At 48.8% G+C, this 26,031-nt stretch overlaps 1 protein-coding gene across 3 annotated transcripts in view; it reads right to left on the bottom strand.

Moving 5' to 3' along the window:
- The window catches only part of USP6NL (USP6 N-terminal like), a 227,022-nt gene that overhangs the window by 183,434 nt on the left and 17,557 nt on the right, over positions 1 to 26,031 (bottom strand). Inside the window, exon 1 of one of the 3 annotated variants that reach the window (XM_074324988.1) lies at positions 194 to 459. The exons of 1 other annotated variant lie outside the window; for it this stretch is intronic. The gene's annotated coding sequence lies outside the window, so the exon portion shown is untranslated. Of the gene's footprint in view, positions 1 to 193; positions 460 to 26,031 lie in introns of those variants that run through there. One more of the 3 variants, XM_074324990.1, reaches the window with a different exon arrangement.

Raw genomic sequence — 26,031 nt, 5'->3', positions numbered from 1 at the left:
CAACCTTCTGCCACATTCAAGAAATACATAATCAAGGAAATAGTTTCCTGTAGTAGTATGCCACCAAGAAGTATTTATTAAGTACCTAATTGCTTATGGTTCTGGGCTAAGCACTGTATAAAGAGCATTGCATTAAGCTGGTCTCTCTCACTCTCTCGTTTTAAGCCCTTACCATGTAAGGTAGACAGCTCACCTGGACAAACAGGTTCTGGACACAATGACAGCAGATGGGAACTTGAAAACATACCAGTGACTGGACACTGAAGCATTCATCTGGTCACTGTCAGTGCATTTTCAGGGCACGGAGCCAGGAAGGAGCATGTGGGTTGTGTAGCTGTCGGGTTTCTGAGGGCTGTTTGGCTCAGCTGCAGACACTGCCCACACCAGTAGAAGGTACTGGTAAAGACACCGAGTCCTCTCCTGGTGAGCAGAGAAAGCTGTGGGACGAGGTGGCAGGCAGTGGGGAGGAAGTTGGGGGTCACAGCTAGGATGGAGTAGGAGGGGGCAGAGGACAAGCCACAAGGGTGTGGCCAGCAGAGAGCAGTGAAGCAGAAAGGAGCCAGGCCAGGGGAACCAACCAGAGAGCAGCTGTCGCTGGCAGCCCCACCCATGCCTCCTGACCCAAGGGATTTCTCAAGCCTTCAGCTGTGCTCGGAGACCCAAGGTGGATTCTAGAATGCTTGTGGTTGATGGGAATGGGGAAGCGGAGGGTCTAGGTAAAGGTTAAAAGTTGTGTTTTGGAAGTCAAAGTGTCAGGGCATGAAAACATGGCCTCTCGGAGAGAGTGCTAATAAGTGATGGGATCAAATGTACCCAGGAGAACGACACCCTTGGATCCACCCTTGATAATGAGAAGACCTCAGCATGGGCCAGCTGACAATAGTTGTAAAGGGGCATGGGCAAGAAGTAAAACCTGACTCAGCATCATAAAGCCACGAAAGTCAAACAGAACTCTGTCATTAAAAGCCATCACATTGACTAATTAATAACTATAAGCTTTCCAAACCATTTTAGATCAGTGGCAGGACGCCCCCCCTAGTCCCCCCATAGTCCAGACCCCAAACACAGACACCGTACCTCGCTCCTGAAAGGGGCCAGGTGCTAAATGGAAGCATCTCCATCTAGAGTCCCTCAAATAATGCACCTCTTCCTGTAATTACACACGCAGATATTTGTTCAAAGAAACGTCTAAGGCAGCTTGTGAGAAAAACATGAAGAGGGCGTGTGGCTAATAAATCTGCGATTTGACAGGATCTATCTTTAGGAAATGTCCACACCTTTTCCACTAGCAAATCGCTTGCAGGCATCTGTCCCGGTTTCCATCTGTCCGAGAGAATTACTTAAGTGTGTGAACAAAGAAGCAAAGGATGCCTATTATAATGTTTAAAATGGAAAAACAACACATGAAAACCACTTAAATAGCCATCATTAGGAGGCTGGTTAAATTTGGGCACGTCCATGGAATATAGTGTAGCAGTGAAAAAAGAATGAAGTAGATTTATATGGAAAAGACCACATAAGTAATGCTACGGAAAGACCTCAAGGACATGTTGTTAACTGAAAGCCGTAACAGAACACTATGGAAAGCATGACATTATTTATATAAACATCCACAAAACTATATTATTTCTCCATGTAAATATGGTCGTGCACATACACACAAGAAAATCTGGACAGATTCATACCAAACTGGTGATAGCGATTACCTCTGGGGAAATAGGTTGGGGATTGGGGAATTAAGGGGGATTTTTGGCTTTATCTGTATAGAAGTTTATTTTACAATGAGAATGTATTTGTGTGTTACTTGTGTAAGTGAAAAGGAATTTTAAAAGAATGGGGGAAAGGAATGAGCATCTGTCTCCATGAGCCAGACAAATAAACACAGTTGACAGATGAATTGCGTGCGGAGGACAGAATTTGTTCTCCAGGACCTAAGCATGAGTGTCCTCCTCCATCCTTTCCCTCATGCCCTCGGCATCCAGAATTGACTGTTTGACACATGGGTCCCACTCATCCCTCTTAGCTGGGCGGCCCTAGCAATCTATTCTGAAGCAGTGTGGTACCCTTCACCACTATCCCATGTGCAGGAATAATTACTGTTGGAACTAAATAGCTAGAAACCCCACATAATGCGAGAATCTATGGCTCCAAAATTCAATGTCAGATTACTTGTCTTGAATCTTCCAAGGGTCATTACACAAAGAATTCAAAGGACCTCATTACCACACTACTGAACCTCAGTGAGTTTGTGGTATCTATGGTTTTATAACAGAGACTGGAACAGTTTGCATGTTCTGAATTGGCATTTGAACAAGTCACCAACAAGAGAATCAGTGAGCGACAAGGGTGACAAGAATACAGCATCTCCCCAGCCTAAGATTTGGTAGTCATAGGAAATCACGCCTAGCCTGACCTTAAAGACCAAAAAAAACAAAAACAAAATACAAAACAAATAAACAGCAACAAAAACAACCTAAAACAGGGGACTAGGGAAAGACCGAAATCTGGAAATTAAAAAATAACTAAATGTAAGTCTGATAGGATCATTTTCCTCAGTATATTCACCTTCTACTTCACTCTTACTTTTTTCTTTTTTTCCCACATGGGAGGCTAACGTGGTGAAGCATCAATGAGCACTTCATCCTCAGAGAATGCCTGGCATAAAATATTAATCACATCAGCTTTTATTTTCTTTAGAGAGGAACAAAACAATATTTTTCATTTCAACCCAGCTAACATGAACGTTTAAAAAATATTTGCCTGGCAAAGATTACAATCACAGATGCACTGAACCAACAGCATCACATTGCCTTCCTCATTAATGGAATGAATTGTGACTGCACGTGGAGGTTCATGTTCAAGGACTAAGTATACTGAAAATGGCATCGTGGTCTTGACTCTATGGAAATTATAATGAGAAAATATGATCATGTTTTGATCCTGAGTCTAATTGGAAAAATATTCTTCTGTATAAATAATGTGCCTACTGTAACCCACCATTTGTAAGATCTTAGTAAATGAAATAAAACCCAATTAAAATTCTGTTTTCTCAGTTGTTGAATCTAGGTCATTTTATATATGTATACATACATACACACACATATGTACATGTGTGGTAATATTCTGTTCTTTACATATTTCTGTATGTTTGGTAATTTTCATAATAAAAATTGGGGAAAGTGTTGTTTCTTTCAAAAGATTTCACATCATCCTTTCCTGTCACCTTGTTCAGACCTTCACTTGCTTGTGGGTAATGACTCTGCAGCAGGTTTCTCTGACTTTCTCTGACTCCACTTTGCAGCCCAGCCTATGCATAGCAGCCACAGGCCTCTTCTAAAACAAGCTTTTCTCTGGCCTGTTTCCATATAGCCCCTCACAAAACGCCAGACTCCGCTGCCCAGCTTTCCTGGTCCTCAGCATCCAGCCCCCGTCTCCTGTTCCACCTTAGTTCCCCATGACCCATGGGCTGGTCTTCCCACCATGGGGCACCCTGCCCCAAATGTGCCCCCAATAGCCTCCACTTATCTCAGCTTCAGCATTTGGCCCCATCAAGTCCTGTTTCTCCGCTCATTTCTGTCTTTAGCACCTGAATTCTCAACATCCAGAAAGAGTACAGGCTGCCGCTTGGATGTAAATTTAGCATTTCCATTAGCAATAAAATTACCAGCTCAGTGATTCTCTCTCAGCTACTTAAAAACCAGGAAACAAAAGGAACAAGCATCAACTAACAGATGTGGATTATTTATCGATTTCAAGGTAACGATGCTTCTAAAGCTAGGCCAAAGCAGATGCACTAAAAACAGGCGATCATGCCATGTGTTTGTTCAACATATTAGTGAGCGTATGTGGGCACCTTTCTGGGCACTTAATGAATAAAACATTGAACGTATACCCTCACTGGATGTATACTCTAGTGGAGGTGGAAAATACATGTACATGTACATGTATAAAATACATGTGGGTCATGTAGTATATTAGAAAATGGCAAGCACAATAAAAAGAAGAGAAAGTTGGAAAGCATAAAAGGAACTCGAGAGTACATGGTGGGGAATGTGGCAGGGAGGTGGGGAGTGCAGTTTTAAATAGTGTGGTGAGGGTCTCAATCCATTAAGGCTGCTATTGCAGAATACCATAAATTCGGTGCCTTATAAACAACATTCATTTCTCACAGTCTGGAAGCTGGAACTCAGAGATCAGGGTGGCAGCAGATTTAGTGTCTGGCGAGGGCCTTCTTCCTGGTTCCTAGATGGCCATCTTCTCGCTGTGCCCTCAATGGAAGGAGAGAGGAGGGAGCTCTCTGGGTCCCTTTCACTAATCCCATCATGGTGGCCCCACCCTCAGGACCTCATCACCTCTCAAAGGTCACAGATCCACATACCATCAGACTGAGGGTTAGGGCTTCAACTTGTCGATTTTGGGGGAGACACAAAATTCAGACCATAGCAGATAGTGACATTTGCAGAAAGACTTGAACAAAGTCAGAGAGTTGGCCTTGAAGATATTTAGGGGAATAGCATTCCAGGCAGCCAGGCAGAGGAAACTTAAACAGGAACGAGCCCAGTGAATCTTTATCATCTCTCAATATGGGCACTCAGCACCTCAAGCTAGAAAACACCAAGTTTCGTAGTGGACCTGCTTTCCTTCCCTCCTGATACTCCCCACTTCAGTGGGTCAGGCTCTCCGGCCCCAACGTTTTCTGCATTGCATTTGACATTAGCCAATAAATATTAATTAAGTAGGGAACAAAGAGACAATGCTCCAGTTTTGTAACTCTGAATTATTTACTACACCGTGGATCTCCAAGAAGACTCTCAAAGCATGTTTGTTAGCTGATCTGTTCGTGGATGGCCTCCTATGTCACCAAAGTTCACTCCTATTGTGGGACCCTGTTCTTCGGTTGATTCCATGTTCTGTCCTTTGGAGACTTGTAGATAGAATTCAGTACACGATGGGAGAATGAAAGAAATATTCCAGTCAACCTCCAATGGAAACCGACCAAGTCAGTGTGTTGGAGGAGGAAGGGGGCAGAAAAAGGAATGGAAGGAGGGAATTGCAAGGCTTTTCAGAAGCACTGGTGTGGCCCACTGGGGGGGAACCCAGTCAGTGAATCCAGCTTCATTTTCCCCATCGTCCAGGGAGGCCCCAGCACGCAAGGACGACCCGGCTTAATAGGAAGTCTCTGCACAGTGAAAATAATAAGGCATACGGGAGAGCTGCAACTCACACATTTTAACTTAAAAACACAGGTCATGAATCATCTGTATCCCCGTATGGAAGTCATTAGGGAAAGTGAAGAAGGATAAAAGTGAGGGAACAAAAATTAGGATTTCATCTGTCCTGACTCTCAGTCATTTATTATCACCCAGCTATACACACACACTTTAAAAACCACAACAAGCAAAACTGCCCAACTGGAAAATACCTTGTCACCTTAATTGGATTGAGTTTTATTTTAACCAGGACAGAGAAATAGTAAGTTTTAATCAGAAAGGAAAAAGAAACAATCTCTCTCTCCAGGATTTACACATCTCGGCACAGATGAAGGCAGGCAGGTTATTTATTTCTTTACCTTACCCTGACATTTCTGCCGTCTTCTGCAGAGTGTAATCCCAGTCACTTCCGGGGTCCTACAAGCCCCGGGCACAGGGCCCGCACATCCAGGCACAGCCCTGTGCCACCGTGAGAACAAGACAGCTGGGGTCTCTGCCCCTGGGGAGCGTGTCATCCTGGGAGGACACCACGTCCTGAGACATTAAATGCGTAAAATCGCAACATAACCTTAAATTATTTAAACTTTCACATTTAAATTACCATATGGTTAGTATTAGGAGAGAAGTTTGGAGGGACTCGGCCTAGATGGTGGGGGTGAGTGTGCAGAGGGGTCGGGCTGTCTTAAGGAACTGATGCCTCAGCTGAGACTTGAGGTCAAGTGGGCTTCAGTCAGGACACGAAGGAGGGTAGAAAGTTCCCACAGAGGGAAGGGACTCAGTGCTTTCCAGGAACCGAAAGGTCAGGGTTCTCCAGAGAACCAGAACCAATAGGATGTATCCATAGAGAGGGACTGATGGTAGGGAATAGGTTCATGGCTTACGAAGGCAGACAAGCCCTGAAGCCTGCAGGTGAGGAGCTGGAGACCCTGTGGAGCCGATGGTGTAATCCTGTCTCAGGTCCAGCAAGACCCAGAAAGAGTCCGTGTTTTAGTTTGAGTCCAGAGGCAGGCCCCAAGCTGATGTCCCAGCCCAAAAGCTGTTATAGCAGCCTGAACAGATAGGGCATCGCCCTTCACAGAAAAAACTCGCCAGCCTCAGGGCTAGAAGCTAGAGCGAAGGGGGTGGGCAGGTTGGAAACCCAGGAGAGGAACAGGCCGTGTTGCAGGGGGCGGTCCCTCCACTTTCATCCAGGACTGAGAGCCTCTCCGGGAAGTTTTAGTGCAGCGCAGAACACCATACAAAGTCGTGGTTGTTCAGAGCCCCGCCGAGGGAGGAAAGACTAACCGACACACCTTGGAACGTGTCTGCACTTTACCTATAGATTCACATTGGGATGGTTGCTGTTTATACTTGTGTGTTTTCACATTAACTTTGAAAATGTTCCTTGAAACAAAAATTCACTCTGCCTTCTATAACTGGACTTCCATCCCCAGTGCTAGGGGCTGGTCGTTGAGGCAGAGTGACATTTTCCTAAATGCTGGCTCATTATTTTGCTTCTGGAATTGCATATCCAAGGATCAAATGGCACAATCTGAATACATCCAGGAGGGGCAGGGATCCCACCAGAGGTGCCCTGAAACAAAAGAAACCACTTCCAAATCACATCATGCAATCTGGACCTGTTACAGGACAGATGGGACTCTGAATTGTTTGATTCTATCAGCAGAACAGAGGAAGGAAACGGTTTTAAAATGAGATTATGTTATTTTCCCCCAGTTCTTATTATGAAACCTTCCTGAAATGAACTTTAAATATCGGCAGCCCCTTTCATGGGAATGAATGGGGTTCAGCCAGCAGGAGCTTTGCAGGAAAGTGGTTCCATTATGGAAAATGTGGAGAGGCAGAGGTTGAGAGGAACAGTGGATCCCAGTGGGGTCCTTTGGTGAAAAATCAGGCTCTAAAACACAGCTGTGTGTGTTAGGAGGGGACTTTTTGAAAAACTCTGTACCCCATATAAACATTAATTACAGGGTCCTTTTTCAAAAGACAGCAATTGTAATGAATAAAAAGACTTCTGCATTCTTTGCCCTCAAAAGGAAAATGATTGACAACTAGTTATTGTATAGAGAAGAAAAAAATGTCCTGAAAGCTATGAAAATCTCCCCCACATAAAATCAGGCTATCATTCTTTATAAGGCCAGGCTGTCTATACAGAATTTTCCAAAGGAAGTTGTCTGTATTAGTCAGCCCCAAACCCTGCTGAATAATAAAAAAAAAAAGTTTTGCTAGCCTTGTCTAGTCAAACGACTGCCAGGACCAGCCAGGGGTTTGTCCACTTAGCCCACTCACACGCCTAACTGTTGGGGTTCCTCAAGCCCCTTGGAGTACCAGAGCCAACTTTTTACCTGGCATTGCCACCGAGACACAGGTTGGAATCTCTGAAATGTAGTGATGTTCCCAGTCCTCTCCCACTCTGTAAATGACACTTACTCCATCCATTCACCAAGCCAGAATTTAGGATTTATCTCCAATTCTTCTCTTCTCGGGGCCCAGCCTCCAGACCCTTCTCTACAGAATTACAAAGAATGACTTCTCCAAGTGTAGACCAGACCATTGCATTGCCCTGCTGACATCCGTCACTGACTTCCCGTTGCACAGAGTCAAGTGCAAACTCTCTTCATTAGCCTGCTAGGCCTGCATGTTCTGGCGTGGCGATCTCTCGAGCCATTTCTCAGTTACTTCTTCCTCGCTCACAGCGCTCCAGCAGCACCGCTGTTTTTCAGTCTTTGGACGCTCTGTTCCTTCCCACTTTGAGCTTCTGTGTTTTCTGTTCCCTGTGCCATAGAGTTCACCACACACATCGCAGACCACCACTTGGGACAGAGCACACTCCCAACCTCCTTTTTCTTGTCATTATTGGGGCTGAGCTGACTGTCCCTATTGGAGTTCCACATGGCCCCTCCAAAAGCACCCTCTTCTCTCTCCAAGTGCTGAGCCCTTAAGAAATAAGTCAGAGAGACCAGGCAGTTAGAGACCAAAATACCACCTTTATGACCGACAGCTCTGATCTTGGAGAACGTGGCCTGTGATATCTGCAAGCAACTGGCTCCCTAACACTAACCCAGGTTCAAGCAGACCCAGCCCCAGGCTGTGCTGTCAGGGCAGGAGGCCCAGAGCAGACCCACCCTCTCTGCAGGCAGCTTGGCTCTCCAGGAAGAGGACATAACCGGACTCTGCAAACCCAGCTGCTCTTCCCCAGTATAATTCCTTTTCCTCTAGGAAGTGATGTGGCAGAGGAAATCTGAGTGTGATCTCACAAAGCTTCCTCTACGTGGAAGAAAACACCAGAAGTTAAGAAGGAGAAGTGCTCCCTACTGAACCAGCCACTCCCAGCACCCCCCCAACCTCACCCCCCTAAAGTGCCCACTCTGACTCCCCTCCTCTGGGCTGTACAGGGGCCTCAGTCTGGCTCTCCTGACCCCCGCATCTAGGAAGGGACTTGGAACAAAATGAGAGTCAGCGTGGACGCCCAGGGCAGGCTGGGCCACGCACAGAAGCCCATTTCCACAGAGCTCTGCGTGTGTCTCTCCGGCCTCAGTGAGAGGGTATAAAACGAAGGAAGTTCCGTCCTCCTCAGACAAAGGCTTTGTGAGACTTTTCTTTTTGTCTGAAGACAGAAACCGTATCGCCCAGACCCAGACTGCCCGTCACTCAGAGGTTAAATGGTTCCGTCCTGATCGCAATGGCCGGGGCTTCCTGGTGACAGAACAGGCTCTCACACGTTAAACGGGTCTTGTTCTAAAATCAGAGCCATTGTGTTTGAAGTCTCTCCCCTCCAAGGAGACGTCTGCAGCGCCCACACATGGGGTGCCCACCGTTGTGTAGGCATTCCGGAAAAAGAGTCGTCACCACTTGTAATCTACAACCTGTGCTCTATGCTGTCTCACTCCAGCATTTACAGTCTCTGCAAAGCGTAATATTTAAGCCTGAACTGTTGTACAGAACGCGGAAGAATACGTTTACCGTGTTTCCCCCAAAATAAGACCGGGTCTTATATTAATTTTGGCTCCAAAAGACGCATCAGGGCATATTTTCAGGGGATGTCTTACTTTTTCATATACAACAATCCACATTTATTCAAATACAGTCATGTCATCTTCTTCTGGAACATCATCATAACGTACTAAATGTGTCTGTCTGGCTGATGATCTTGACTGGGGCTTATTTTCAGGGTAAGTCTTATTTTCTGGGACACATGGTACATGTATGGCAACCAGCCCATGGGGGAAGTCTAACCTACCAGATTGAGGGCAGCAAGAGATGGAGTTATTAATATGTAAGTCCCAACCTGGGTGGAACCAGCGCTGTTCCCAGGACAGAGGAAAGCTGAGCCCTGCTCTGGCCCCCACTCTAGGGGACCCTGGGGCCAAGGGACAATCAGGGAGGCAGTGCTGTCCATTACTACTGAGAAAGCCCCAAGACTACACATACAGGTACATCCCTAATCTAGGCATGTAAATCTGAACAGTAAATCCATCAAGAGTCACCACCACTCCACTGCAGCTCCCCACCGTGCAGAGTCCTTCAGTGGCTTCTTCCCTTCAAAGAACCTCCTTCAACTTGACTCCGCTGTCCAGCGGAGGGTGGGATGGGTGCTCAGTGGGACTTCCCCGAGCCCACACCCTTTGCAGGCATGACCCTGCCTCTGAGACGATATGAAAATGGTGCCTGCAGTTCACTTTGAGAGAGAACACTGGGAATGCCATTCCTTTGATAATTCGTCAGACATTTCTGAATTTTTGCTCTGCCAGGCCACACAAGGAAGGTTTTCTGGAGGATAGACTCTTGAGCTGAGTCTTTAAAGATAAACAGATCAGGTCAGTATTAGAGGGACGGGCTGGGGGTGGCAGGTGGATGAGCAAAGACATTGAAGGGGCAAAACTCAGCAGCAAAGGTGGAAATTGCCAAGGCCTGGGTGGTGTGGTCAGGCCAGAGCTCAGCCTGTGTCTTGCAGTTAGTGGAAGTGACAGGATCAGATCTGCATCACAAGACCTGGAGCCAATGAAGAAGATGGATTGCAGGAATCGGGACTGGTGACATAGATACAGAGTGGAAGGTTGTCGCTGCAGCACACACTCCTGGGAGGCCTTACAAAGCCAGGGGTTTCGGAGGACATGTAAGTGCTTCAGACTGGAATAGGCAGTGGCCTAGGGATATTAAAAGGCTTTATGGGGGAGAGTGAGGACCAACCCACAGACAGTAGCCAGGTGGGCTGAGGTAGCTACAGACAACAGTTGGCAGACTCCCTCCTCCATTATATCTATGAATGTTTTTGAAAGTCAAATTTGCTAAAGGTGTTTCAAAAGGGAAAGGATCCACTTCTGCGTCTGTGCAGAAAAGTTCTGAAGGCAGAGACTCAGGCATGTGTACCCCTAAGCTAGTAGTAGCATTATTCACAATAGCCAGGAAGTGGGAGCCACCCAACTTTCACGCGTAGGTAAATGAATAAACAAAAATGTGGTCTCTCCATACAATGGAATATTAGGGAAGCCTTAGAAAAAGGGAATTCTGACACAGGCTACAACATGGATGAACCTTGAGGAAATTATGCTAAGTGAAATAAGCCAGTCACAAAAGGACAAACATTGTAGGATTCCACATATATGCGGTCCCTAGACAAGTCAAAGTCATAGAGACAGAACGGAGAATGGTGGTTGCCAGGGGCTGGGGGAGGGGGAATGGGAGTTAGTTTAATGGGTACAGAGTTCCAGTCTGGGAAGATGGAAAGTTCTGGAGATGGACAATGGTGATGGTTGTACATCAATGTAAATGTACTTAAGGCCACTGAACCATATACTTAAAGACGGTTTCAATGGTAAAATTTCTGTTATATCTATTTTACTGTAATTTTTTCAGAAAGAGAAAGGAAATGTGAATTAGCATTCACTGAGCACTGCCCTAATTACTGTAAGTGCTCCAGTTAATTTAATCCCAAACAAAATCCCCTGTGCAAGGCAGCCAATAGCCACACCTGGTCAGGTGTCCAGAGACAGCCCTCCATTCCGGACTTCAGGCCAGGGCCTCTGGTGGAGGAGCACACAGAGCATTATCTAAGCCCCTCTCCCTGGGGCAATGATCAAAACAACTGGCCAGACCTGCCAGAGCTTCCTGAAAAGAGGCCGCACAGTTAGTTGCTGGCTCTTTCTCAGCTGACCAGGAAGCGATCTGGGCTCAGCCTGCCAGGTCTTGCCCTGCACCTGCCTCTGGCCCAGATGTGGCTGTACTCAGAGAGAAAGGGGTCCCGAGTTCCAGGAATCAGAGCCTGTGTGACCTGGGATGAGGAAAGATGGACACAGCCTCCTTACGAGCTGGGCAGCCTGCCGATGGAGGACCTGCCCCTTCACAGCCTCGGTGGCACAGGTGGCCCAAACACATGCCTGTCATAACGACAGTTAAGAGAGAGACTCGGAGTCCTTTCCAACACAGCATCCTGGGATCAGAGCTGGCTCACAAGGTGAAACCACCCTGCCATCCCTCGATATCTGGCTGACCTGGCCTTGGCTTACTGTTTCGACTTCTCCCAAAAAGGTTGCCTGAGCTCCAATGCCCTGTCCCAGGCCCAATCTGGGCAATTGAGATGCTACACTCAGCCCGCCTTTCAGGGAAAGCCCTGAGCAGATATATCTCTACCTCCTAAAAAGGCACAAAGCTCCAAAATTACATCTGCCCTCAGCCTGTCTCTGCCTTCCTCTCTGCCCTATGTCACTAAGCCAAGTGAAACAGGGCAGCTCTTAGATGAAGGCCCTTTTAGAATCTCTGCCTCCCATCACGGAGTTCTGTGCTAGTCCGTTTCAAAGTTTGGTCGGAGCCTCTTTCTTATGTTAGTGGAATAACAATGGGCTTAAGCCTCTTGCAATCCCTGCTTTAACTTAAGTGAAACAGGGTACGCACCTGGGAGGGGAGGAAGGCTGTGTGCTCCCCCATCAGCCTTTCATTTCTGTGTGTGTGTGTGTGTGTGTGTGTGTGTGTCCCTTGCTCTCTGGCTTTCTCTCTCATGCACAAACACACAAGTTTGGATCAAGAAAGAGAAGAATCTACCTTTTAGATTCCAGAGCTGTTTGGTCATGGGGAGGAGCACACCCTTGATGGCCACGGCCTCACCCCGGAGCCCACGGTCACCCTGGGACTGCAGGCTGTGGGAGGGCTGGGTCGAGAGACATGGGGTGGCCCTGCCCTGGCCACTTGCACAAGCAGCTGCTTTCAAACCAGCTCTGCAGGCCGAGTGGCCTTTGTTCGTTGGGTACCTGAGGCCTGTGTTAAACCAGGGCTGCGACTGCTCCCTCCTGGAGGGGAGGGACAAGGCGACATTTCATTTAAATGAACCAGCTGCTTCACACCTTAAAATCATACCTAACCTTATGAGTCACAGCTTCTTCCCTGCTAAGTCATCAGGACTGTGGCTCCCGCTGCCCAAATCGGAGAATTCCGGGCTTGGGAAGAACTGGGGCAAAGTGTGGAGGAGCCCCTACCCCCGACCCCTGGGCCCCTGCCTCCAGGTGGGACCCACCTAAAAGACTTCAAAACGGTCAGGGCCCACTTTCAAGGCTGACTTCTAAAGACCTCCAGGGCAGTGGTTTCTACCTGCACTGTAGGAGGGCGCTGAGAGCTGACGTTGTGTCATTTGTCATGGGCTGAACCTGTCCTCACCCACAGTGGCTCTAACAAGCACCTCCAGCTGTCATTACCTTTTGCCAGTTGGACTGGTTGAGGAAACGGATGGCTTCCCCTCCAGCTGGGGTGACTGCCAGCCCCGGGGTTCTTGGGACTGTCCCTGAATGTCTTGGTCTGGCTTCCAATGCCTTTGATTTGTTATGTGAGTCACCGTCCAATTAAAATAAAAGTGGCCAAGTTAAAAAAATGGAAGAGAAAAACAGGAGAACCACACAGAGGGTCCAAGGCAAATGAGCATGCACAGGGCAGGCATGCCTTCCTCGAAAAACGCCACCCCAAAATCTCAACTTACGATACTTCAATTGTCTAGTATCAAGGCCATTATACTCATTACAGAATGTTAATTGTTTCATTTTGCCAAAAAAAAAAAAAAATCCATCAATTATTTCCTTTAGGTCCCTTCCCTAATGAATTTGAAATATCACTAAATTGTCAGAAACCCAATTTACGTACAACTGTTTTGGACCCCCCCCCACCCCCCATATAGTGAAAAGCAAGATAGACTTAGATTCTGAAGCTAGCTGCCTAAGCTTGGAAAACGCCAAATGCTTTTGTAATTCTAGGTAATAATAAGTGCTCATTTGGCATGAAAGAACATGAAATATAAACACTAGCTCATCAAAGGACTTCAGACGTCTTAAAAAGGAAAGAAAACAATACTGTCTGGGAGCCAGACCTGATAACAAACCACCTCGCAGGAGGGGTCTTCAGTCTCCAGAGGGTGATGAAGCCAGCGCTTCCTCGGCTTTTGGGTTCTCCCTCCTTTGTCATGGGGCGGGCCGGGGGCCGGTGGGGCTCCACAGCCCCCAGAGCTCAGCCTGGCTAAGCACCACACTGCCTTACACTTAAAGCCAGGGTGAGGCTTGGCATGGCCTGGGAAGTGGCCTTTGCCCACGTCTGGCCCAGAGCAGGACCTGCCGAGAGCCAAACTGTACAGCAAAGTGACACCTCTGCTTCCTCCTCCTGCCCAGCCAAGGGTCTCACCGCTGTCCTTCCTCCTGCGGGCCCCAGCCCCACCCCGTGCTGAGAAGTGTGATCACCCTCCCCAAGACAGGTGGGCACAACCTCATCTGTTGAGGGTCTAGGTAGAAGGAAAAGGCAGAGGAAGGGTGAGGTGCTCTGCTTGCGTGGGGGCAGCCATCCTCCCCGCCCTTGGACCTCAGCACTCCTGGCTCTCAGACGTTAGGCCTGGCTAGAACTACACCCGCGGCTTTCCGGGGCCTCCACCTTACGGGTGGCACATCAAGGGCCCTCTCAGCCTCCATAACTGCATGAGCCAGTGCCTCATCCCAAATCTCCTCCTGTACGTGTCTCTAAGTATCCTATCGGTTGTTTCTGTGGGGAAGCCTTACTAACGCAAAAAGGAGTATTGTCTAACTAGGACTTCCACAGCAGAGGAAGAGGAGGTAGGGCGGAAGGTGAGGGGTGGAGATGCGCCCTGAAGTCACACTGAGCAGGTGACGCCAAGGTGAGCCACACACGAGACCAGGCCAGGTGCTATGGACGTGTGGGAGAAACCGCTGTGCAATGTCTCAGATCCTTCTGCTTCGCCACCTTTGAGCGTCTACTCACCAGGGACGAGGGTGACCCAGCTGCTGCTGGCTGTCGGATGTGGCTGCAGTAGTGTCTGTGTTGGGGGGCAAGGGCTCTGACGCCCAGAAGAGAAGACACCCCCCACAAAGGGGCATCATGTGCAGGGTTGAGGGAAGTATCTAAGAACAGAAAATGCATCAGCGGGAGTCAGACCAGCCCCAGGTGTGTCCCCTACTTGTCACCCTGGAAGAAATGCAGGTACTCTGGGCTTTGCCACTTTAACGACAGGAGGGATGGCTGGCTGGTGATCTCATCGCCATCCTTGCCCAGAGAACCAGTTACACCTGCTCACCGCCCACAGCCTGACGACGCTGGGCTCCCATGCCAGCTCAGGAAAAGCCTCAGTGAGACCCAGCGCCTGGGCAGACAGGCCTCCCTTCACAGCCACACCAAGAAACATTTCTCCTTGGGTGAGAAAGGAAGATTTTCTGTGTTTGTGGAGAAATAGATGCCCCATGACTCCCAACTGGTGTGCACCATCTCTTCCACCTGCTCCCCTAGTGATGCCCACAAAGTCGTCCATAAGTGGTGGGCACCACAAGCTAGCCCCTGGAGCCTGAACCCCGCCACAGGGCAGTCCCACCGTACGGCAGGGGCCCAGCCTTTTGTCATCAGGCAATCATTGTCTTCCAGCGGCCCTGGGGATGGGGACGCTGCGTGGCATCCTGACCCAAGGGGACAGCTGAGCTGTTAGCAGCCACACCAACTGCTAGAGGAGACCTGGGGGGACCACCTGTGCTGTTCCAGCATGCAGCATTCAGGGCATTCGAAGTCTCTTCTGTTCCTTTGGTTCGGTTTTTTTCCCAGACAGGTTTCTTCACCTGTCACTTGCGTGGATGTTTCTTTCTTCCCTTTTTTTCTTTATTAGTTTTGCATGTTTGCTGTTCCAACCTTCTGTTCCTTAGAGTGTGGTTGAATCCTCTGCGGCCTTAATCACTGCTAATCTGATCACTTTCGTGTCCACTCTTCTGAGACACAGTCTGGCCACAGGCGATTTTGCAGTCCGATACTTTTCTGTACCTGGGAATCCTGAGGATTCTTAGGATTTTACTGATTCCTTTTTACATCCTGCTTTGGGGGAGGGGGCTGGGGCAGGAGTAGCTGGTGAAAGTGGAGGTAGGAGTGACCTTGGGTATCATGTCTCTTTCCTTGGCAACCTCTGTTCAAAGTTTACAGTGTGGGATTATATTCTTTTCCATGACTGATCACCAACAGTGAGCTTTCTTGCTGGACATGACTAAGTTCAGTTGATTTCATTAGGTTGGGTCTGGTTTTATTGATTCTTAGGAGAATTCAGGTCCCTGGAATTAGAAACGAGCGTTCCACCAAGCAGGGTGTGGGCAGCAAAGCAAAGGATGCCAGGCTGTGGGGTCACCTTGTGGTTCCAAACCACTGGCCCCACTGTCCTCCCCACCCCCACCTCCGCCAGCCTTAGGCCCCTACCTGGAGACAGACTTCCTCTTAACCTCAACCAGAGCCAAGGAAACAGGGACCTACTTTGAACTGAACTGACACCTGAGAAAAAAAAATCCTTTCATTTCTATTAGAAGCCTCCACCCGCAGAAGTAACTTCTTTACTCACACCCAACCCATAGAAATGACTTCGCTGGCTGTCCCCCTAGTGGAACTTTGTAAAGGACTCACGTTTCCTGATTCTTCTGTCCATTCCTTCTCCAGGTGCACAAGGGTCTGTGTTCTCACAGAGATCATCTTTTCCCAAGGCAGCAGCTAGCAATTCGGGCATTTGGGGCTAGAAATACGACAAGTGCCCTCAAGCCAATGGAACAAGTCCAGGTGGCATGGTGAGAGGAGTCTGGCCCCTTATAGACAAAGTACTCTCCATGCACCCTGATATTTACGGTAGGTGACACAGGAACAGGGGGTCACCTTGCCACCCCAGCCAGGGAGCTGCACTTGGTGTAGGAACGGGAGAGGGGATGTGGCTGGTAAGGCAATTCCTCAGGACTTACCAGCTTACAACTTTGTACAGTCTTTTAAAATCATTATTTCAAAATCTGCACCCTCTACCGTTTGGGGTCCTGTGGCCAAGCACAGTCTCTCCACCCTGATGTGGTTTTCACATTGCACAAGGAAGGTTCCTGGGCAACTATAGGCCCTTGGGTCAGTTCCAGCCCCTCCAGGTACCGGGTTGCCCCCTTGAAGTCTAATTCCATATTCCTTTAACTTACACTCACACAGTGTATGAGGTGGGCATGGGCGCAGGGAAAACCAAGGATGAATTTGCTAAACAGAGCAAGATCGGGATGCCCAGAGCCAAGTGCTGCGTAATCCTGGAGCCACTACTTGGCAAAACCACCTCCACGTCTGCCAGAGACAGTCGGAATTCCTCACCTGACTCCTGGCCGCAGATGCTCCTGTGACAAGCGGTGGCTCCGACACCTGGCAATGCCAGGGAGCCATCTGGCTCTGCACATGTGGTTTGCAGGGGTGGGGGGTGGGGGGTGAGGGGGTGGGTCAGGGTTTAGCATGGAGGGAGCAGGGGGTGGGTGTCAGCCACGCACTTCCGCCAAGAGGAGGGGCAGGGACACAGCACTGTATTCCATTGCCCCATCTCTGGCTTAAATTATAATAACTGTTTAATTTTGGGGTCAGAATTCCTGCTTTGTAATAATGTTTGCTTGACAGGTGGCTGCAGCAATAGAGATAAGCAGACTCTCCACTTTCAAAGGCAGCTCCCAGAACAGATGGAGCCACCCGGGGAAGGTCCTGCCAACCCTGAGCAAGCAGTAGGGTGTGCTCCGGTCAGCGCGTGCGTATGGTCACGTCCCTCTTGTTTCTACCCTTAGTCACTCAGACCCCGTCTAATTAACAAGAAATCCATGTATCTTCTCGGTGGGGCTCTCCCTTCCCTTCCTCACCCCCTGAGGTCCATTCCACCTGAGCAGGGAACACACTCTCGAGTCTGCTGCCAGAAACCGGGCCTACTCGGTTCCACCAGCGTCTCTGTCCACCACCCAGCCAGAGCCGTGCACAAGTTGCTTGGGTTCTGGGAGGCAGGCCAGCCACTTCCTGGGGACGACTCCAGCCGGGAGTGCCACAACCGTGAGCTCGCAGCCGGACTTGTTTCCTGAGGTGGTCTCACAGTCCTGGAGGCCGGCCTGCTGGAGCCCTGAGGAAGGGTGTGTCCGTGCTTGCTCCTCGTGCTCCTCGGGGGTGTTCAGCTGGGAGCTGCACGACTCCCATCTCCACCTCCTCCCACGGCCTTCCCTGTGCTTCTCCTCTCTTCTATGTCTTATGAGGACATCTGCCATTGGGCTTAGGGCCCACCCGGTTAATCCAGAATGTTTGCATCAGACATCTTTAATTCCCTTACATCTGCAGATGCTTTCGCCAAACAAGGTCGCATTCACAAGTTCTGGTGCACATATCTTTTAGGGGAAACATCAACCCAGGTGTATTAGTTTGTAAGGGCTACCATAACAATATACCCCACGTGGGGTGGGGGCAGGGACAACAAACATGTATTTTCTCACTGTTCTGCAGGCTGGAAGTCCAACATCAAGGTGCGGGCAGGGTGGGATTCTCCTCTGGCCGCTCTCCTTGGTTTTCTCTCTGTGTCCTCACAGGGTCTTACCTCTGTGTGTAACTGCGTCCTAATGGACTCTTCTTACAAGAACACCAGTCATATTAGATTAAACACCACTCGAACAACCACATTTAACTTTACTCATCTCTGTAGAGGCCCTGTCTCCAAATGCAGTCACAGCCTGAGTTATCAGGGGTTAGGGCTTCAACATATGCATTCTGAGGGGACACAACTCAGGTAACATGAGGTGGTTTTAGGCGCAGACCCTGCTGAAGAAGAGACACACATTTGTTCTCTGGTGACTCATCCCCAACTCCAGTGCCCAGCCCACCTCTGAGGACTCAGCCTGCAGTGGCCTGTCTGCAGATGGCCACCTCGGGCCGGCCCCTGTCCAGGATGTCACACCCATCAATCAAGTAACAGTCTCCCTCCCCTCTTAGGGGTCAGCCCTAACTCGTGTACTTGGGAAGGTGCGATGGCAGAAAGAGCTGGGCTGTCCCCTGTGACCCAGAGCTCCCTGTCTGACTGCTTCTCCCACTGGGCGTCCCTCCCTGCTCTGCGGGGGCCTCTCCTCCCTCCATTACTGACCACACCTCGGAGGAACCATGGGCTGCAGTCCCTGTGGTGCAAAGACACCTCTGCAGAGGGGCGGGAAAAACTGGGCAGAACCACCTGTCTCTGTGGCCCCCTGCGTTACTGCACTCTGTAAAATCACCATATTGTTAAACAAGTTCTGTCTGTTGGGGTGCTTTTGATGGCATAAGATCAAACCTAACTCAAAGTGGTTTCAACAATAAGAGGAACGTATTAATCCACAGAAATGGAAAACCCAAATGTTGGTGGACTTTAGCCAAGGGTTGATCCAGCAAAGCCACCAAGAATGCACTTTTTTTTTTTCAATTGCAATATAACTGACATATAACATTATATTAGTTTAAGGTGTACAACATAATGATTCAGAATTTGTATATATTGCAAAAAAAATCTTTCTTTCCATCTTTTGTCCGTTTGTTTTCCTGGGACTGGTTTCATGTCAGGGCCCTCTCCTCTTTGGCTACCAGATGGCCAAGCTTATCTTGTCCTAAGATAAGCTGCCTCATTCCACACAGCAAGAAGCTATCCTTCCCCATCTGGCTCAGAAGCCCTGAGTCTCATTCCTATATGGACCTCACAGGCCTATCTCTGAACAAGTCAGTGTGCCTCGGGGGAGGGTAGGACTATCTTAGAAAAGCAAGGACCTGTTTCTGGAGCTGGGGCGTGTAGTATGATATCCACCCCACCCAAACCATGGGGACAGGCCACAGAGGGAGGCTGGCACAGGCGACAGGAGTCACTTTATCATCCACTGCACAAGTTACTGGATTGTGCGGAAGAGTATAGAAAACAAAACAGAATTACAGCATGAAGTGGAGATTGTTATATCTGCCTTGTCTTTTGATCCAGGGGCAAAGTCTTTCAGGAACACCCTCCCTGTGAGCAGGACGATGGTGCCCACGGACAGGCTGCATCCTAATTCCTGAGACTATGACTATACCCACCATGTCCAGGAATATGTTACCTTACGTGGCAAAAAGGACTTTGAAGATGTAATCAGTTGACCTTAAAATAGCAAGATTATCATGGATGATCTGGGTGGGCCCCGTATAATCACATGAGCCCTTAAAACAGGCAGAAGAGGAGACAGAGAATGGAAAGCATGAGAAGGATTCACTGTACCATTGCTGGCTTGAAGATGGAGGAGGCCACCTGAGAAGGAATGTGGGTGGCGTCTAAGGGGCTCCCGAGTGGCCCTCGGCTGACCGGAAGCCAAGAATGAGGACATGAGTCCTACAGTGGCAGGGAGCCGAACTCTACAAACGATCTGAGTGGATTCTCCCCCAGTGCCTCCAGAAAAGGGTCTTGATTTCAACCCGTGAGGCCCTAAGCAGAGGTCCAGCCGAGACTTACCAACTTCTGACCTACAGAATTATGAATGAGTGCTGTCCGAAGCCACAAGTTGTGGTAATTTTGCTATGTAGCAAGAAAAAGCTATGAATACAGTGAGGTAGGTAATTGTATTAGTCAGGATTCTCCAGAGAAGCAGAACCAATAGGATATATCGAAAGATATAGAGATTTGGTATGGCGGCTGGGAACTTGAGCAGACTACAGTCTGCCCTCTGTAAGCTGGAGACCCGGGAGAGCCAGTGGTGTAGTTCCAGTCCAAACCCAAAAGCCTGAGAACCAGGGGACAGATGGTGGAAGTCCTGGTTCGAGTCCAAAGGCCCAAGAACCAGGAACACTGATGTCCACAGGCAAGAGAAGATGGATGTCCCAGCTCAAGCAGAGAGCAAATTCGCCCTCCTCTGCCTCTTTGTTCCATTCGGGCCATCAACAGAGAGGAGGAGGCCCCACCACAGTGGGGAGGGCCATCTTCACTTAGTCTACTGATTTAAACTGTAATGTCTTCCAGATGTACCCTCACAGACTTACCCAGAACAATGTTTCAGCAGCGATCTGGGCGTCCCTTGGCTTGGTGAAGTTGACACATATAATTAACCATCATAGCACTATGATTTCCCTGCTTTACAAATGAAGAAAGCAAGACTCAGAGAAGTTAAGTGACCTTTGCAAAAGGTGGCACAGCCAAGAAGTGATGTGTTGAGTGCTCGAAACCAGGTAATTGAGCTCCATCCAGACCTTGTACTTGTAACTATCATACCATCCTGGGTCGTTAGGGGAAATGTGGGCTCAGCAACAACTTTGCAGATAGAGTGGGCAGGTGTCTTTGAGGGGAGACGTCATCAATCAGGGTAGCAATCATCTAGCCCAGGTTTTCCGAGCACGCCTTACGGATCTCACTTGCCAACTGTGGATGCTCCATTCAAAGGTGGGCTCGCACCTCAGCTCTAGAACAGACAGCCTCTGATGCCTTTGTGATGGAGTTTCTCCTCACTGCCCTTGAGCACTCCTAGGTTGCAGAGATGAATTAAATCTGGTTTGGCCATGTGATGTAAGCAGAGAATAATAGCAGTAATTGACATTGAACCTGCCCTCTCTGTGTAGCAGGCACTGCCATTGGGCCTGTTTCGTTCCATCTGTGGGGTGGCCCTCTGAGATGGGCGAGGAAGCTTCTAATCAACTCAGACTTAGAGAGGCCCAGCAACCTGTCCAAGGTCAACCAGCCAGGAAGCAGCAGAGGTGGGCCCCAAAGTTCAAAGCCTGAGCCATCACACCTGCCAGTTAGAGAGGGTGATGACAGTTGAAGTGAGCCTGGCAGCCTCCAGACGTGAAAGGGTTCTGACAGGAAAATTAAAGCAGTTGTGTGGTGACAGGTGAGTAGGGCCTGGCTCTGCAGTGAGGACTAAGGAAAAGCTTGACACAAAGAATGTCGTTGCTTTGCACATGAGATGGTTGGCACAACACTCTGTTATGGATCTTCAGTAAGTGACGTGCTGGGTTCATGGCGTGAAGTCGGGGGAGGGTTGCATGGGGGGCACATCACACTTATCCCAGGGTGCTTGTAAGAAACACAGAGTCCTGGGCTCTCCCCCAGATCTATCAAGATAGAAACTGTGGGGGTGTCAGAAGCCCCTAGGGAAGCCATAGGTACACTGAAGTTTAAGACTTACTAGCTGTTATGGCTTGAATTGCATCTCCCCAAAATTCATGTCGGAATCCTGACTCCCCGTACCTCAGAATGGGACCTCATTTGAAGGGAGGGTTTTTGCAGAGGGGATTGGGTTAAATGAGGTCCTCAGAGAGGACCCTAATCTAAGAGGGCTGGTGTCCTTACAAGAAGAGGAGATTGGGACACAAAGAAGTGCACAGAGGGAAGATGTGCAGAGACGCAGGGAGAAGACAGCCAAGGACCCCAGGGACGGAAGCCTGGGACAGATTCCCCCTCACAACTCTCAGAAGGAACCAGCCCTGTGGACACCTTGATCTTGGACTTACAGCTTCCAGAAGGGGAGACAATCAACGTCTTGTTCAAGCAGCTCAGTTTGTGGTACTTTGCTGCAGAGGCCCTAGCAGATGAATACAACAGCTGCACAGAGAGAAGGAACTTTACAACACATACATCTACTGTGGGGCTGGGGTGGGGGCGCTCAGAACGTCTGGGCCACGGCTCCAACAGGAATAGAGCTCCATTTTCCTCAGAGCGGGGAGCAGCTTCTCACACAAAGTTCTTCTAGTGAAGTAATTCGAGGAGAAAAACCAGTGTCTGTTTTCTGGGGCAGGGAGGGAGAGATGGAACAAAAGGATCTGGCCCAATGAGCTGAAAAAGTGGGAGGGAGTGAGGGAGGGCGGGAGGGAGAGAGAAACAAGGATCCTGGCACAGAATCGTTTTTGTTCATTATCTGTTCTTAACTTCCAGGCTGATGCCACAGGGGGTCTTCTTTCCTCAACCTGCAGGAGTTTGACAAATAGGACTCTGTTGGCATTCTGAGCAAGCATGTTACTTTATAAAACAAATGATCCTCTGAAAGTCTCCCATATGGGGGCATCCGCTGGGTTCTCCAGGAGTCCAGGCCGCTGGTCCCACTCCAAAGTCCTTGTGTTCCCGGAATGGGGTCAGAGCTGGCAGGAAGTGATCCCAGCCAATTACTGGGCAGCCTCTGGCCTCTCCAGTGTCCATCAGAGCCCTTTGTCCCCACTGGAGACCTTTAGGCTCCATGTCCCGGGAAATTTGCAAGAAGAGAGCAAATGGGGTGAGGGCGAGGGAACTCCAGATTTCCCTCTGGACTCATGGCAGGGCCTGTATCACCCACATGGCTTGTCAATAAATACATGTCGACATGAGGCCCGGGGAGTACACAGCCTCTCAGACTGGGTCACCTCAGGCTTTAGAATGGTCCCCACACTGCATTTTTCTATCTCATCCTCCTCAGTGCTGAATTCTTTCCCTTCCAGCCTAAAAATTCCCCTGTTTGCAATTAGTTTGACTTCCCTTCTGTCTCTACCCTAAGAAATCAAGATGCATTCATAGCATGCCGGCTGGAAGGTATCTTCGGAATCATGTTGTCTGCCCTAATTTTAATGATAAGAAAAACAGGGGCTCAAAGAAGTGACAGGCATTGTCTCTGAGACAATTAATGACAGCAGAGCAGGCACAGCCTGAGTTGCCCGCACCCCTCCCAAAGATCTTTCTAGAACACCAAAGCCCAATTCCAGTCCCAGAACGCACAGTGGGAAGTGTTCCCAGGAGGAGAGGAGTTCCCTGATCAGGTTAGTTTTCAAAACACTGCAGAGATGCCCAACCCTTTCCTGCCCAGGCCCTTTGCATAAACTGTCCTCTTGCCTAAAATGCTCTGCACCCATCCTGTGTCACCTAGGTCACATATTTTCCTTCTTCAGATCTTATCTTGAACATCATTTCCCCAAAAATGCCATTCCTGATTCCCCAAACTCCATTAGGACCTCGTGATAAATGCTCTCTGCGGTAGCACTTGTCACGGTAACCACATTCTTAGTGGGTAGTTGGTTGTTTAAGGTCTGTCGGCTACTAGCATCTAAATTTCACAAGGACAGAAGCCACATCCTTTTCATCCTGGTTTTCCCAGCACCTCTCACATTACCATACACACAGTAGGCAGTTTATAGATGTGTGCTGATTTGATGGCTGAATTAGCCAATTAAGGACCCTTAGAAGTTCTACAATAAAGCGGCCTATATTACTTTGCTTTCATTTAGCATTCCCTAGACCTATTGGACCATGGCACTCTTTTCTTGAGAAATGATAACAATCTGAGGAACTAGTCCTATCCGTATCACAAAGACACCCTTTGGGAAATACTGTGCTGCACTGTACACAGACTGCCCCAAATTAGAGCTCTGAGGCTCCCTGTACCCCTGCCCGAGAGAGAACGTTTCTGACACAGGCTACAACATGGATGAACCTTGAGGACATTATGCCAAGTGAAATCAGCCAGTCACAAAAGGACAAATACTGCACGATTCCACTTACATGAGGTACTTAGAGCAGTCAAATTCATAGAGACAGGAAGTAGAATGGTGATTGCCAGGGGCTGGGGGAAGGAGCAAAGGGAAGTTATTGTTTAATGGGTACAGAGTTTCAGTTTTGCAGGATAAAAAAGTTCTGGAGATCTGCTTCACAACAATGTAAATATACTTAACACTACTGAACTGTACACTTAAAAATGGTTAAGATGGTAAATTTTATGTTATGTGTCTTTTACTACCATGGTGAAATGCATACAGAATAAAAATTAGGTGGTTGAACTAAAAGTGCTTTGTAAACTGTCCACTACACACATGTAAGATTTTAAAGGGACAGGCCTATCCCCAGTCAGAGAACAGTGCCTGCTATATAGTAGGTGCTCAATAAATATTCATTGATTGAGTGACTAATGTTTATTACCACTCTTCTTATTCACAGTGGGAGAAAAAAAGGACAGTACACTGGAGGAAAGAAGTAGCAGAACCTCACCTGGCGAACAGATATGGAACGTTCAGAAATAGGACTCCGTGACCACCTAAATCTGTGCCATCTGGAAGAAATGTTCCTCGTGTAATGAGGTGTTGGAAGCATGGCTGATTCCTAACAGAGGCCCTTTTGAATTCTGCACTCACACCCTCTTTTCTGCAGGGACAGGAATAGTAAGTAGGAGGGATTCTGAGATCCCAAGAAGGACACACAGGTACTGGGCAGAGGGGGCTGCTCGTGCAACCTTGGTGCCAATTCTGGATGGCCGGGCTAACTTCTGAACTATGTCTGGAGAGACCCTTAGGAGCATCTTAGGGAGATCTCAGCACATCACCAGAATCCAGAGTCCCGTCTTCTCTGCATCCAGACCCCTTCCTTGCAGCGGGTGTAATTGCAGGTACCCAGCACAGCGCAAGCAGAAGAACCTGCACACCAGGGTTTTCCCTCTGGAAGGGAAGCATAGTAGCTCCGAGTCCTCCCTCGGCCACCCATCACTTTCTGGCCCACCTTGGCATCACTCCAAGGATGTATGAGACACAGTCCTGCCTGGGGTTCTTTTGCAGTTTGCATGGAGGTATCTCAGGCATCAAATCACTATAAATATCATCTTATGTTCTCGTTCCTGATGAAAAGGCCACTTTAAAAAAATCACACAATCCTGGTGATATTTGTTCACTTTGAGAACTAGCTGTCATTCCGGGCATCCACGGACGCCCAGCTGCTCTGCCTCCCCTCAGTAATACCTCTGAGAAGCCTGCTGCATGAAGGTGTCTGTGTTTCCAGCACTGGAGGGGCAGAGAGCCAGATTCTGCACCCCACCTGTCTGAAACCACAGGAAGCAGGCGTGGGATTTGCATGCAGCCTAAACTAGGAAGGGAAGTTGTTGAGCTCCAACCCCTCTGTGTGTACACACACTAGTGAAAGGAAAGCCTGAGTGGGCATCCAATCCATAAAAGGGCTGCCCACACATTTACACATTCCTAACAATTTACAAATCAGCATCCACACATGCACTGCAAAGAATCTGCCAGACTCCAGCCACACCCACGATGAAAGGCAGCCCTGAGAGCCACACAAAGATGACGGTATCGGGGGTTCAGCAGGGGTGGAAGCTTGGGCACCCCACGCCTGTCCCTTCCCCTTCCTGGACCTTCTCTCCCTCGAAACTTTCCTAAGAATCACACACTGCGTTACACATCTGCCATTGGATGAGGCAGAGAAGAAATTTATGGATGTCTGAAAGACGTTAAGATCCTGGTTGGCAAAATTCCTTCTGGGTTGTGAGGGGGCAGCTTAGGAAGGAGGAGGTGTAAGTGCGGTGTAAGCTGCTGCAGGGGCATGTGTCCCAGTCCCTGAATGGAGTGTGTAGGTATTTCCCTCTGACAGGATGACACTGGGGCCTCATACTGGGAAGTGTGGGGAGCCTTCTGGGAGCCCCAGCAGACGGGCTGCAAGGCCAGCTTCACCCTAGCACCCAGCTTGAGGCCCCCAAGTAGAAACCCGACCCAAGAGCAACACCCACCCTGAAACCTGGGTGCCATCCCTCACCCCTTCTGATGCAAATTTGCCTTAAAATTTACCCAA

This window comes from Rhinolophus sinicus, linkage group LG02 (genome assembly GCF_036562045.2).
Source record: "Rhinolophus sinicus isolate RSC01 linkage group LG02, ASM3656204v1, whole genome shotgun sequence".
Taxonomy (NCBI): Eukaryota; Metazoa; Chordata; class Mammalia; order Chiroptera; family Rhinolophidae; genus Rhinolophus; species Rhinolophus sinicus.
The sequence above is the reverse complement of the archived record's forward strand: the minus strand, read 5'-3'. Positions and strand labels throughout refer to the sequence as shown.